This window comes from Cheilinus undulatus, linkage group 13 (genome assembly GCF_018320785.1).
Source record: "Cheilinus undulatus linkage group 13, ASM1832078v1, whole genome shotgun sequence".
Classification (NCBI taxonomy): Eukaryota; Metazoa; Chordata; class Actinopteri; order Labriformes; family Labridae; genus Cheilinus; species Cheilinus undulatus.
In genome coordinates, this window is record NC_054877.1 from 40,578,969 (window position 1) to 40,593,719 (window position 14,751).

At 40.2% G+C, this 14,751-nt stretch overlaps 1 protein-coding gene across 5 annotated transcripts in view; it reads right to left on the reverse strand.

Moving 5' to 3' along the window:
* The window catches only part of slc6a9 (solute carrier family 6 member 9), a 145,568-nt gene that overhangs the window by 69,917 nt on the left and 60,900 nt on the right, over nt 1-14,751 (reverse strand). The window lies entirely within an intron of this gene.

Below are 14,751 nucleotides of genomic sequence, written 5' to 3' on the forward strand. Positions count from 1 at the left end.
ACTCGCCAACCGCCAACCGTGTGCTTCCATGGCCATGAGTGGAGATACCAGGTGAGTTCTTCACATTTTAAGTTTCAGTAGATACCAGGCCTGGGCAATTTGGTCCCATCATCATATCATTACTACTAAATAAAAAAAGATAATGCATTTAAATGCATTTTAAGGGGTTATAGCCCCCTTTTGCTCCTAAAACAAACCTGTGATGGCACACTAAAAGGCATGTCTGAGCATAAGATCACAGATTTTAGCACCACAGCTCACTTCTTTAAATCACCAAACAAGTAAATCATCAGTTTAAGCACATCTTTAAAAAAGTTGTTGAAGCCGTTGCTGCAGCAGCGCTGGTCTAAAGACAGCCGTCTTGAACTCAGTGGACACGCTGTACAAAGCAAACACTCGCTTCATGTTGCTGTTATTACAGACAACAAAGTTAAAATGGAGAGAACACACCTTTTACCTCATTACTGTGCTTCACCTCAATCACACAGATACAAACAGGTGACGTTAGGTTTGTTATCTGGCTGATCTGTAGTGTCAGAATGATTGTGTTGATGTCTGTCACATTTTTTTTGCTAACGGTGTCATTGTTTCTGCCTCGTGCACACATGCCTTTAAACTTGTGATAATGGTGTAGCTTAAATCAATTCGATGGCAGAAATTTTACTGGTGATGGCACTGATACTGGTTTACTGCTCACCACTAGTAGATACCAAAGTGTACATGCAATCACATTAAAATCTGGGGTTTGTATGATCTCTACGTAGATGGGAGAGACATCAGCAGCTTTTCAGAATCATGTAAACACAAAGGCTTATTAGGGTCACTTATAAGGGTCAATTGAAAAAGTAAAAGGGTTCTGTTCATGTTTGAGAAGTACAGAAGTCTGGAAGTCTGAAAACTTGAAAATGTTAACTTTATTAAGTATTAAATTTCCCACATTTAAAATCATAAATTTGTGAGAAACAAACTCAAAACACTCAACGTGGCCTCCCACGTGCCGTCAGTCACCCAGGACTTCCACTGTGTCCGTCTCCAGTCCGTCACGGCTACACTGCAGTTTGACTGGGTGCCACACCGTCTGTGAACACTCGCTGACTGTGTTTTCAGTGCGCAGCACGGAGCAGCACCACTGGACCGCTGGGTTCACACGGTAATTACAGAATCACGTCCAGTTGTGTGGCCAATTCAACTGAAGCGCTCAAAAATTAAAACTAGAAGAAATGAAAAAGGGGTCAACAAGGCCTCCAGCCACGACAGGATCTGCAAAATTAACAGGATAGAGGAGCTGTCAGTCAAAATATCCACACCCACACAACTCTGGGAAGAGGTCCAATCATGGTCTCAATCACACGCCATTTCCCTCAAGATCTTCACAATAAAGGCCCATAGCTGCTATTTTGCTCAAGTGCTTTTATTGTGAATGTGTACATCAGTAACTCAGGTGTTCTCAGTAGCAGCTTGGCACAACTCAGCAGGAGAGAAATGAAACTTTAAGCTACATTTGCAGTTACAAAGAAGGGATTTTGAAAAACTTTGTTCTGTGATCTAATGCTCAGACATAAGCGGAGTTCCATCCCAGGCATGTTTTTAGGGAGCTTTAATGTCAACTTTGGTTGATATAGAGCAGATATAAGAGATTAGCAATAATCAGAGTTATCCGTACCTGTGCCCATCACTGTTCCTGACCAATTAAACCACCTAGTAGCTGTTAGAAAACAAATAGGGAATAAATGAAGGCTGATGTATAAAGGTATAAAGGTGCATGAATCCTTTCACTCATGAGCACCAGTGATGCCATCCTTACTCAGCCGAACTGATAATCACCGTTAATAAACTGCAGAGCAGCAGCAGAAGAAAAACAACAGGCTCCAAAAGAAGGAAAAATAGAGAACCAGTCAGTCTCTGGATCGTGGGCAGATTCGGTTAATATGCTCTTCTTGGAGCGTGAGCGTTCTCCCACACAAACTGAGACTAACAAACAGGCCTCAAACTGCAGAGATATTCAAATCAAATAAATGAACATGTGCATTTTAACAAAGAAGAGTAGGTCAGTAAGTCAGCCAGTTAGTGAAGAACATTTGCGGTAAAAACTTGCTTGCAGCAGCAGAGGCTTTTAAATGGATCTGCCCTTTCAAACAAAGAGGCTGCTAAGTGAAGAAAAGGCAACACTTCTCTTTTCATGAATATTTATAACCTTGAATATGCACATATTGTTTTGAATAAACTGTTTTAAATCTTCTAATAAAGGGATGTTTAAGGGAGTAAGTTTTGTAAGTGCTTTGTTGCACATTTTTAGATTACAAACAGATCTGCTTCTACTCTGGCTGCAGGTTTGTCTGCTGTGTTTGGAATGTGGAAGCATGTGTAGAAATGCCTGTAATAGCAGAGAACTCTCTCTAAAAGGATCACTGATATCTGCATTTCATCATAGCCTCATTTTAGCTCAGTTCTTACAACTAAAACACTCTAATCATTAACGTAGTTGGTGTGAGAATGACCTTCCATAGTAAAACCTCTCAGTGCCAGAAGTGCATTTAGCACCCCACTAGCCTGAATCTGACGTGGCTTTCTGCCATTTCCCAGAGGAAGGCAGGTCTGAACCCTTCACAATAGTCCGGTTAGTTCCGGTTCATAATGAAGAGTTCCAGGAACTTGAATAATTGGGTAACCACACCAGAGTGGTACAGTCAAAGGTCGAGGCTCCAAAAGCAAAATCAGCAGTATGATTATCTTTGTGCAAACAGCATGCATCAAGGTAAACATGCCAGTGACCGTAAATTGGGTTGATTGATAAGTAAACATCCATCTGAACTTTTGGTTTCTGTCTTACTTACTGGCAGACTGTTGCTGAGCTTGCACAATTGGGAATCAATTTACAACTACTCAAGCTGATTTTTGCAGTTCCTTCATGGCCTTCAAGCACGCCATGCTTTAAACATAACCAGTGTTAATATAGACTGAAGTGTAGTCTGCTAACCTTTTTCATATGTTCATATAAAAAAAGGTACATTTAAGGTAAATATTAACAAGATCTTGCACCAATGTTTACCGTCAGCAGAAAGGAGAGAATGTAAGGTGAAGAGAAAAATACTGTTTGCATAGCTTATCCTGTTCTGGGTCACGTAGGACTGGAGCTTATCCCGGCTGCCATTGGGTACTTCCTGGAATAGTCACCAGTCAATCACAGGATTGACAGACAGAGACAAACGACCAGGCATGCTCAGACTCACACCTACGGGCAATTAGGAGTGACCAATTAACCTAAAAAGCATGTTTTTGGACTGTGGGAAAGAAGCCAGGGTATCTGGGGGGAGCCTTCTTGCTGTGATGCACCAGTGCTAAGCCCTGCACTGCTATGCAGCTTCACTGTTAAGACAAATGTTAGTAAAAGATGGGTTCTCTCCACCTAAAGTTTGATGTCTGTAATAACAAGTTGACTTAGCTGGGGGTTTAATATGAGGTAGGCTCAAGATGGCTTGTCTTTAGACCAGCGCTACTGCAGCTACTCACATTACAACTGTTTAAAGGTGTGTTTACACTGATGGTTTGCTTGTTAAAAGTCCATGATGATTATAATAAGCCACTGTGGGGATAAACAAGGTCGGGGAAACAGCTGTAAACTCTGAAGTTGCATAATTTTGCCAGTGCTGTTGCTTAAGCTAAGTTGAAACAATAATAACAAACACGGTACCACTGACAACTCCTTCAAAATAAAAGTCTGTAGTTGTGGTTTTCCCAGAGTGCTTTTATTGTGAAGGCCCTCATTGGGATATATGGTGCTTTTCACAGCTTTCTGATGCATCTCAGCAAACAAGGAGTAAAACATCAAACTACCGGTTCAGTGAACAATGAGACTCATAAAGACCTTTTTCTGTGATCTTATTCTCAGACATGACTTTAGTCTGTCATCACAGGTTTGTTTTTTGGGGGACTGTACCTGAACATACATTTAAATGCATTAGCCTATCTCTTTAAATTTTGTGATACCATGATATGATAAAACCGTTACCATGAAGGGAAAAAAAACTAGAGCGATTTGATATTTAGGCCATATCACCCAGGCCTAGTGTGAAGTACGTTGTGATCATGATATAGATAGGCAAACAGATTAGTAGGGCCAGTGCTACATTTGTGTCATAACTCCCGAAGACTTGAGCTTGGTTCATGTGTCTGCTTGTTGCTCCCTCCTGACGGGTTAAAATCACAGGGTTAGCCCTGAGGTTAGCTTCAGTAGAAAAGTCTCCCTTGAGTAACATTCAAGCCACATTCACATAGTGATGGCAAAAGTTGCCATGGAAAGAGGCCATCCCATTCATACACATTCAAACCACATACAACTGATGCAGCAGTGAGAACAAACTGGGGTTGAGTGTATTGCCTAAGGACACATAGACAGATGACTTTGGCTGCAACTGGCAGCCAAGGATTGGGCCCACAACCTTCTGGTTGCAAGATGGTCCACTCTACCTACTGAGCCACAGTCACCTCGTTATGCCCTGTTTTGTTTCTGTGACCCGTCACAGTCACTGATTTGCAAACAACTCTCGCCAAAGAACGGTAAAAAACAGACATTTTCCTCTTCCCATGGCAACAGGTAGTTTCTATCAGGTTTCTATCCATCCTGGAGACAGTGCACTTCCTTGTGCTGGAGACTAGGATGAACATAGAGTCATATATATGTACATAAACATCAGTTGTATAGCATAGTTTCACATAAGTAAGTAAGTAAGTTTCAGTGGTAACAAGGGGCTAAATCCATGGCATCTATCATCATGTCCTGCCTCCTGAGACCCCCTAACCCCACCCTCACACTACTAAGGCGATATGTGTCAACTTTTCAGAAGCTTATTGCCCAAAGATCTTCGGAGTGCATGTGTAAAAACTGTTTTTTCTTGCCTTGTTTGCCTGTTTCCCATCTTGGCCTTAAGGCAGGGTAAAAGAGGCCTGTTCACACTAGTCCTCATATTAGAGCTTAAACTCTACTCGTGTCAGTCCTGGTGGTTGAAGGCTTCAGGTCGGAAAATGTGGCTCTGTGTCACTGAGGGCCACAGCAGGTTGCCCCTGTCTCGACCCCCACATTCTTCAGAGGGTTGTTGTTGCCTGAGCAGAACTCTAAATACTGACCACTGCTCATATGTGCATTTTACTGTCAACCTCTACATGCACGTTACCACGACTAAAACAGTAAAGACTGAACTTTAATCTCTCTTTTTTCATGAACATAAAACTTGTGTCTGCTTGTTATTTATTTTGTCTAATCCTGCTGTGATGCATGTAATCCAGGTGGCTCTTTAAAGCCGCTGAGTGATAATGAACGAGCAGTTGGATTAGCTTCTGCTCAGTGTTGTGAAATGGGGCATAGGGTTCATGTAATGCATGACTAGCCTATTTGTTCACGTTTTATTACTGATGTTTTGACGGCTCTATCGACCCCAACATCCCCTCCATTGTTAACTTTTAAGCAAAAAGAGAATGAAAACAAATTACCCCTATAGATATGATTAGATAAGAGTCATAAAGCTTTCAATAAAACAGTCGGCACTGAATCACCTCGAGGTCTGACCTCATTAACTCTCGGTCAGTCTGTCTCTCTCTTCCCTCCGGCCTCCAGCAGCTGTCTGAAAGCCTCATTTTTAGCACCCTTATGGTGAGGAGCACCTTCAGAGGGAAATGCCTCACAGTTTCTTATTTCACTGTTATTTTTTTTTAATCTTTTCAAACATTGATATCATTAGAATCAGTCTACCTTCAGACTTCTGCCTAACATGTAGGATAAGGTACCACAAAGGGTTAACAAGGTATACATTTTCCAAGATTATTTCGCAGCTAAATTGGGCTACACAATAAATAAAGTCACTTGTAGGGAGATTTATGAAGGTAAAAGTTTTGAAGAAAGATGGAGGTAGTAGGGAGGGAGCAGCACAGCACACAGGCCTGGTAGGAAAGCTGTGACAGCATCAGCCAGAGTGGACACAAGCACACGGCAAACACACATCCAGTCTGAAACCTGTGCAAGTGACAAGCTGCCTTTACGTTTAGCTTAGCATAACGGGTGTGCCAACATGGATACATTTGGTTTATTCACTTCCATTTTGGATAGTTGTTTTTCATTTGGGCATAGCCAGATAATTTGTTGTTATTTAACTCCCATTCATAAATCCATCTATCCATTGTGTGAATATACCCTTTGTTGTTTTTGAGGTTTGGAGGACTGGGGCCGGTCTAATGTTGGGTGAAAGGTGGGGTGAAACCTGGACATACTGCAAGCATACACTGAAAAAATAGAAGCAGCCTCAATGTCTTCAGATATTTCACAACTGAAGGGGTTTCTTGAGGCCTTTACATGCCAAATACTGCCTTAAGTAACTTTAGCTCAATCTGGATACTAGGGATGGGGATTGAAACCCAGTTCTGTAAAGAATCAAACACCTAAAAATCAATAATGCTGATCGATACCCTTATCGAGTCTCACAAACAGTCATTATGTGGGACTCTATGATATCACTGTAAAAACATTTTGCAAGGGTAACATGAGCTTTGCTGTGCGGCAAATGACTTTAAAAGGAAATAAAGGAAATCACCTGGTTTACAGAGAAAAATTGCCCAGGACAGTATCTTACTACCATAAGTGGCAGCATGTATGTCTGTCTGTGTTGATTTGCACACCACACCGTTGCTCCAATTGTGCTCAATACCTCTCAGAAGGCTTCCTGGGTGTACTGGATGTACCATGAAAAAATAAAAATAAAAAAAATTCCACAGATTTTCATAAAATCCTATAATGTCAGAATTTGGGGACTTCCCCTGTGTTATGTAGCCACTGTGGAATGTTATTGCATCTTAGTGCCAATAGAGGGCACCAGGGAAATAGGCAAAGGTTGGGTGATAATGCATCAGGACTAAGAAAGCTGGTGCAGGACTGTAACTCTGGTGATCTGCTGAAAATGATGTGAGATCATTTGAAAAATAAAAGAAGACAGGATACGACGGAGGTTGCTGTCAGAAGATGGACTGACTTTTAAAAAAGCACTCAAGTCTGCATAAGCAATGGATGCAAACTGAGACACTGTGGATTTACGTGGCATGAAGGAGCATAATATAATGTTCGGTGAACAAGGTCATCGATGCACAACAAAAGCATCAGTCTGACACTGGAAAATGCTACAGATGCAGTGGAGAAAACCACCTGGCTTAAGACTGCAGGTTTGCCAATGAAAAATGTCACAACTGCAAAACGTCACGATTAAAATGATATATGGCACTTAATGTAATCCAGTGTAAAATCCAGTTTAGGTCTTTCAGGGTTAAAGGTTTGTGTTTTGTCATGACTCCTTTGTTTAAAGTCTATAACGATTTAATGAAGAGGGCTCTGGTGTTAAACGAGGTTTAGAGAAGCAGCTGTAAACAAGGGAGCACCGCTGCTAAAGCTAAGGTAGCAAAATCATAAACCTGCTATTTCCAACTATTTTTTCAAAATAAAAGTATTTAGATGTTATTTTGATTGAGCGCTTTCATTGTGAATACCCACATTGGAAAATGAGAGGTGTTAGTAGCAGCTTGAAGCACCTCAGCAGGAGAGAAATCAAACTTAAAACTACAGGAGGGACTTACAAATTCATTTTTCTGTGATGTTATGCTTAGACGAGTATAAGATCATCATCGTTTAAGATGTATGGGGGGGTTGTAACAACTGTATGTGCATTTTAATGCAATCTCTTAACTTTAATATATCACGATGTTACCTGGCTCTTCTGTTAACATGGACACCATTTCTCCTCTGGTAATACCTTTGAAAAGAGTAAAAAGACTCCTCAACACTTTAGACTGTATCATTCACACCCACAGTGAGGTGTAACAAAGGCGGAACAGTCACATCTTGAACACGCTGTCCAAGGAGGCTATTTTCTTCCACTAATTCAGACCATCAGTCCTCCAATCAGCTACGCAGCTCTGGACTCAGATAGCCAGTCAGCTGGTCAGCTATTGGTCCACCTCTGAGGCTGGACATTATCCGACATTATTTCTTGTAACTTATCAGTCAAGCTTACAATCATGCGTCCATCCAACCGTGCTCGATTGCCAGTTTGCTGTTGTGTTGTATTCCTGTGTGCGTCTGCAAGGCAGCTGTGAGCCCGCGAGCTAAACTTAGTGAAGTCAGAGAGATGCTGAGGGTTGGAGCCACCATGGGGAGATGGACTCACATACATGAACAAACACTCTCTCTCTCTCTCTCTCTCTCTCTCTCTCTCTCTCTCTTTTCCACATGTGTCTGCTCTCTTGCTTGCTAAGCCTTTGTGCAGTGAGTAAACACGGCTACTTTGCACTTCCGCTCCATAAACTACACCTGCACCCAGAAAGATGAAGATAGATGAGTTAGTGTGAGTGCGGGCCCCTGCTGGCTACATGTAATGTACTGAAGTGTATTAGTGATTGCCATAGCACTTAACAAGACATGTATAGATGCATCACACTACAGATGAGTTCAGAAACACTTCCTGGATAGAAGTAAAAAAAGCAGCACATGCTCTGTTCATCTGCTAATTAGGGTTATTTTAGGAGAATGTAGCATCACCGTGCCAAACCGATACTGCCACCGTGACAGCCTGCAGGGCAGACAGGCTAAATACATCTACATGTGTACTTAAAGAAGACAGTAAGAGAAAAAGGTAGGTGTTGGATGAATGCCTCCACAGCGGAAGAATTTGTACTTTTATACACAACAGGCCTCATTAGCTTTTTGGCACGGCACTCTGTGATCCAGAAAATCTGCTTATAAACAAAGAAATAATTTGGGTCAGTTTGTTAGAGCCATTCATTTAGGACTATTTCAGAATGAAATTCAAAATCAACTCCGGAGCAGTGCATCTATATAGGAGACATGTATGCACAGTTACGATAAAAACAATGAGTAAAACTGGCATAACTGAGCAGTAAAATAATGAATCATTTCCTAAAATTACAAAAAGTCAAAGCAATGACTCCTGCCGATGACTGGATAAGGAAATTTCATCCGATCTGATCCCTTCTTTCAGTAAAACCATGTCAAAGACAATTACCAGCACTCACTAAGAAATTACCAGATCCATCTGAACTCCTTATTACTCCAATGATTAGTGAAGCATGCCTTTAAATCACACATGACCTCAGACTATTGTCCCAACACGGTGAGGTCGGCCTACCACTGAGAAGTACGATGTGACCCGTGTACTGACAGAGGAAATGAAGGAGCAGTGCTGTGATTGGGGCTTCAGTCCTTTAAAGAGAAGAAAAGTTCTCCTGAGGCAGGATATTGGGTTGTTTTCAAAGAAAGGTATCAGCGGAGAGTCAAAGAGAGCAGAGACACTCGCAGAAGAGGGAGATGTGATACATGGGGAGCACACTGGTGCCAATTCATTAACTTTAAACTTTATATTTTCAAGAAATTTTTATTCATTTAGATTAAACAGAGTGATGCAAGATTGTTATTAATGCTACTTGGAGAATCAAGCAGGCTCTGTAAAGCATGCTTTGTTTCAGTTTGAAATTTTATGACAGTCAATTCCATTATTAATTAAAGCCTTACAAAATCTTCATAATTAGCATCACACTGACCGATGACCTGTGCACACTGAATATATGTGTCACAATAAATCACTTCCCTGCAATCTGCTGTGGTAATTTTTCTTAGAACTTTTATCTGAATATTACTTAACACAGTAATTTCCTGTCATTTATCAACGTTGATGCCTTTAATACCCGTCATTATATCCTGTATAGCAGGGATTATCAGCTGGAGGCCTGGGGGCCACATCAGGACCCCCATGTCTTCCCGTCCGGCCCTGGAAGATTCTTAAACTCGGAAAATTTCAGAGGGAAAAATATGTTTTTTTTATTGTTCAACCTTTTTCTTCTCCAAGCAATTTGAAAAAAAAAACAATGTTGTAAGTGATCATGTCAAAGTTTAAGTAAAGTAGTCGAAATACATTTCAAATACAATTGTTTCATTTTCTTAAGTTTGAAGTTTCCTGAACTCAAATTTATTAATCACCTTTCAAAACATATATTTAATGTGTACACTCAAAATTAAACTGGTTTGATGACACTCATTGAAATTAAATCCAGCACACTTTTTATTACTCAAAAATGTTAACTTAGGGTCAAACTTCCTTCGATGGCCTGACCAGACTAAATGGTGTACTGTGACCCAGAAAGTGCTCCAGCACAGTTCAGCACATCAACCCTGCAGTGTCGAAGTGTCTCACAGGCGAGATGCATCTAACTGAGCGAGTAACTTCACTCATGGTGCAAAAGTGTCCAACATCCGAAGGCATTCTGGGAAAACTCTGCAGATTAAGGGAGGATTGCAAGATGAGTATAATGACAAAAATACTCAAAGTGACTAAAATGTGTCTATTAACTCAGAGAAAAAAGAGCTGAAATATCTCATATGGACATTTAAGTTAATTCAACTCTATTAAGTGAGGTCAGGTGTCGGAAAATTAGATTGTCTCATTCTGATACTAATTTTTGGAACAAGATACAACATTTCCTTGAGAGCTTTACACTTTTGGACATTTAAGAAACATGATTTAGAACCTCCCTACCTCTTTTTGTGAAGGTTTCACATAACTCTATCATTGGAATTTCTCTCTCTCTCTCTCTCTCTCTATATATATATATATATATAAATATATATATATATATATACATATATATATAATTCTCTTTGTAATCCTCTGGGTTGTTGGCTTTAAAGGCCTTGTCTGTCATCTGGTTCTTTTAGTGATTTGCTGTCAGTCTTTTATTGGACTCTTTAATGACTCAATGTAATAGTAGATGAAAGCTGCCACTCAACAAACTCTCCGGAGTAAATAAAGGCTGAATGAGTAACTGAATTCATTTATGACCATCTTCGACTTGATGAGACTGTCAGGGATATAGTTGCTCTGAAATTTTCAGAGACATTTTTCATTCATCATATTTGAACCGCGTGATATAAGATCTAATGCTAACTAATGCTGTAAAATCAAGTATACCCTGTAATTCATGTTTTATTGTAAATGAAAAAATACTGGGGACTCTGTACCTCAGTTAAAGAGCTGGCTGACTGATCTGAAGATATGGTATGGCATAATGGGCAACCTGAAACCATTTTTCAATATTTGGCAGCCATTTTTGGATCATCTTATCCTAAAACATCTTCATTTAAAAAAAATAGCATCAAGGCTTAGCTAGTGTTTACACTTTAACCGATGACCTACACAAAATAAATTGTGTAATATTATTTAACTGTAGCTTTCTGAGGTGTTCCGAAATCAGAATATTATCTAACTTAACTTACTTATTAATATGAATCTTCATCTAGGAGGTGGAGTTGCTCTGCTGCACCTGACCGTGAGGTAAAGCTGTGGATTAAACCTGTTCAGGGGGGTCTGTTCATTTTCTCACCAACTGTGGGTTTACTTTGGGTAACAGAGAGCACGCATGAGGACATCGAGGCTGCGAGAGCTCAGCTGTGTTAGAGCAGAACCTGAATATGGTAATAAAGATATCCAGTAAAAACTAAGATTCTTTTCTAATGTAATCAGAATTATTATCATCTTTGTTGGTCATGTATACTTGTGAATATTAGGACTCTGATTATCTTTGCTCTCTCCAAATGATAATATACTGCTGTGGTTAGAGGAGCAAAAGTCTTGCTTTTAAATACCAGAATTATATGTTATGTAACTGTGTATCAGGTGGGTTCATTTAAATGAGGTAGATCGATTTCGGAGAATCTAAGAGCAGCGTGCAGACTATGAAGACAGGGGAGATAAGTAATCTTATTCACAGCAGAGTGGGTGTTGTGTTACAGGGTTTTTCTGACCATCAGAACGCTCTTTACTTTCTAAAGTGATCTACATTAATAATAATGGTGTTCTTTCATTATTAAATACATTTTTTTCTACCTTATGATTTTCTTCAACCCTTGTGTTTTTCTTTGTATCCGTTTGTTGTCCTTGATTTCAACTCAGTCATACAAGTTTAACAGTTTAATTTTACATTTATGGCTAGTACGCTACAATTACATGAAACTCCACAAGAATGCTCAATACTGGATTTCCTAGAATAACCAATACGCTGATATTTACAGATTCATTTTTGCTGATACTGATATCAAAACTCAAACATTCTTATAAATTTCAGACCTAAAATTAAATACCTTATACATGCTGGATCCATCTCATACTAAGGGGAATATTCCAAGACTATTTTTGTTTTAGTCTTGATGTTTAAGGCTCACAGTCCATAAAAAAAAAAAACACCACAGAATAATCTCAGAATAATAGAATATTGTCCTGTTTCTTGTCAGTTTTTTCTCTCACTCTGGTTCAGTACCACACAACCACAATCATGGGGAAGACTCCAGACTAGATGGTTGTCCAGAGGACAATCACTGTCACCCTCTATAAGGAGGGTAAGCCACAGAAGGTCACTGCTTAGAGGCTGAATCAAAGCATATTCATGACAAGTTGACAAGTTGGTTAAAAAAAGAAAGGAGCACAAACAACACGGATGACCTCAGCCTTCAGAGGATTGTCAAACAAAACAGATTCAAGATCTTAGGGGAGCTTAACAAGGAGCTGAATGAGGCTGGAGTCAGTGGATCAAGAGCCACCACACACAGACGGGTCCAGGAAACAGACTACACGTGTTAAGTTCCTAGTGTGAGCCTTTCCTGAACCACAGACATCATCAGCATCTCATCTGGGCTAAGGAGAAAAAAGAACTGGACTGTTGCTCAGTAATCCAAAGTCCTGTTTTCAGATTAAAGTAAATTTTGAATTTCAAGGTCACAGAGTCTAAAGGAAGACCTGAGAGGCACAGAATCCAAGGTGCTAAGTCCAGTTTTTCTAGTTTCCACAGTGATGCTTTGAGGTCCCATGTCATCTGCTGTTGGCCCACTGTGCTTTAGTCTGTCAGGAGATTTTAGAGCACCTTATGGTTCCATCTGCTAAGAAGTTTTATGGAGATACTGATTTCCTTTTCCAGCAAGACTTGGCACCTGCCCACAGAGAAGCTAAAACTACCAGAAACCGGTTTGCTGACCATGGTATTACTGTGTTTGTTTGTCCAGCCAACTGGTCTGACCTGAACCTCATAGAGAATCTCTGAGGCATTGTCAAGAGGAAGATGAGAGACTCAACAACACAGACTGAAGCTGAAGGCTGCTATCAGAGCAACCTGGGCTTCATAACACCCCAGCAGTGCCACGGACTGATTGCTTCTCTCATGTTTGCAAAAGGAGCTCCAACTAATAACTGAATAACTAGTACTCTTAATACTTTTTTTGGGCTGGTGTTTTTTGATATTCTAATATTTTCAGATAATGGATTTTTGGCTTTTGTGAGCTTTTGTAATCATCGAGATCAAAATAAAAAAGCCATGAAATATTTCCCTTTGTAGAGATGAATCTGGAATAAATGGAAGTTTCACTTCTTGAATGAAATCACAGGAAGAAAAAGAACTTCTCAAGTTTTTTTCATTTTTATAGATGCACCTGTGCATCAATTGTAAATGTTGGGAGAAAAGTATGTTTTCAGCGAGGAATGGGGCCTGCAAAGATGACAGAAAATCCTCTCAGCTGTTAAAAAAGAGGACAGATTTGTGGGTATAACAGTAAGTCTTGTCTGCATAAAATAAGCTAAAACGTGTTTGATCATAAACTGCATTATCACAGTGCATTTTTAAGTACTCTTAAATGTTTAATTAATAAGAGAAAGGTCATCAAAGTGCTTTAAGTTTAGTGTATTCACCAAAGTTTGAAAAATGCCTGGATTATTTCCTTCTCAAAGACTCACAGCGACACAAGCGTTGACCCGCGTTCACACGAATCAATCAACGGCCTCCCTCCTTCCTAGTTTTACAAACTTCAGTGGAACAGTGCGGTGTTGATGCTATCTTTAAAGCAGAAAAACAAACTGACTGGCCTGTGGAGATAAACTGTTTTCCTCTCTGTGTGCCGTTTGAGGTGAGTGAAGGAGCCACATCAGGTGAAATAAAAGCAGGAGGAGGTTTATTTCTGCAGAGTTTTGTCTCTGTTTGACATTTAAGATAAAAAAAAAAAGTAAACTGCAAAGATAAAACAGAAGATTTCGGTCAAGTTTGCCAGAAATCCTGCAGCCAATGTCTCTCCAGAATACCGCCAACCCCCCAGTATTAGACAGGCGTTTTAAGCACATTTTTCAGAAATTAAAGGTTTGACTTATTTGCAGCTATTGAAAAGAGGATTATGATTAAATTCATGAGAGATTTCTTTGATTGTGGTCGGTAATTAAGGACTAAATTTTGCACCCCTACACAAGTGTGTAATTATGTCCCTCCACAGTCCTGTCAGTCAAAGCTTTGGGATAAATACGCCGTGCGTTTGTCCACAAATCTAAACAGAGCAGAATCTGGGGATTAGCATGTGGACTGCTGCAGAGCTGTTTGTTGTGAATGATGCTTTGGGGAATTGTTCTCTCTCTACAGACGCACACACCTGCATCTGTGCTGCTGCTGCACCAACCCACACTCACAAACCGCACCTGGTGCTGACAAACACACAGCTCCAAATATCTCCAACCTTCCACCCACAAATTTTGTTTGTGAGCACTTCAAGCAGCTGAAAGCGTTTGTGTGCTCGCACCTTTAATTTTGGTGCATATGCCTCTGTGTTTGTGAGCGAGCTGACTCAGCCTTGACAGTAGCAATCGGAAACAGGAGACAAGGACTTGGCGAACAACACAA